Source organism: Phalaenopsis equestris, unplaced genomic scaffold (assembly GCF_001263595.1).
Source record: "Phalaenopsis equestris unplaced genomic scaffold, ASM126359v1 Scaffold000522, whole genome shotgun sequence".
Lineage (NCBI taxonomy): Eukaryota > Viridiplantae > Streptophyta > Magnoliopsida > Asparagales > Orchidaceae > Phalaenopsis > Phalaenopsis equestris.
This window is the reverse complement of record NW_018164962.1, coordinates 877,764-878,887: the sequence shown is the minus strand read 5'-3', so window position 1 is coordinate 878,887 and position 1,124 is coordinate 877,764. Positions and strand designations below refer to the sequence as shown.

Below are 1,124 nucleotides of genomic sequence, written 5' to 3'. Positions count from 1 at the left end.
TGAACAATCGAAGGAAAGAGTGTTGTTGAATCATCCACTTCCAAAAGCTCTAGATATCAAGTGCTTCACATGTGGCAAAATAGATCAATTATGTTAGCACTGACACCTATTAGAGTTTTTAAATTGACTCTTTGGATCTTGATCAACCCAATGATCAACGGAAGAACAGGTCGATTTTGACCATTGTGAGGATGAAAACGAAGCCGAGGCACTACATTGGTCTGACTTAGCAGTCATTCACTCTGTTATTTGTTCAGTTTATTTAATCTACTTTGTGATACTATTTGGTTACATCGTATTACACCATTATTGACTTACGAAGTGATTTTTGACGTTCCCATTACAGCATGAAAGAGTAAGAACATAGGCCTTTTTAAAGTAGCACACACTTGTCCCTCCCGTTTGACATTATAACCAAGTGATCAAGCAAGCTCAGCCTTAAAAGCCTTTGGGAGTATATAATGAATACATGACTACCTTAGTGAGGCCTGATAAGTTACAAACTCGTCTGTAAAACCATTTAAATTGAAAAAACACACAAAGAGCCTAAACTTGTTACCAAGTGAACCAGCTCACTCAACTGTCAGACTTTTGTCGAGATCTTGCCACATAAATTCCTTGAACCCTAACTATAGGGGTTTTAATGCATCACTAAGCTAACTCTGATACCTTCTAAAACAGATTTCAGCAGGCCAAGGTTGCCAAGTTCTTATAGATCAGGTTGGCCCAAGCAAAATTAATTTTGTTCTGCTTAAACAATTGAGCTTTAAATGGGGGGGTTTGCCCATTTGGCAGCCCTATCTAGAGTCCCCTTGCATGGTAGTTTTAAGCAATGTTGAATGATGGCTTGTCACAGTTGACAACACGGTGCGTCACAGCAGCACAAAAACAGCCAAAACAAGTAGGAACTACTTGCAAGCCATGAAGAAGATCTTAAGTTGTTATTTTTAATAATAAAATTATAGCATCATAGTCATCGTCATTTGTATATTCTAATTAACGCAGCCATTTTCCAAATCCAAATCAAATTAGTTAGGAACAGAAATCCTTTTCTGACACTGTCGTTTTCCAAGACCGTGGCAATGACCTTCTAATTAGGGGTGTAAACGAGACGAACACAAGAG

At 38.2% G+C, this 1,124-nt stretch overlaps 1 protein-coding gene across 1 annotated transcript in view; it reads right to left on the bottom strand.

Moving 5' to 3' along the window:
• The window catches only part of LOC110028689 (serine/threonine-protein kinase tricorner-like), a 38,698-nt gene that overhangs the window by 4,227 nt on the left and 33,347 nt on the right, over window positions 1-1,124 (bottom strand). The gene's annotated exons all lie outside the window — the stretch shown is intronic.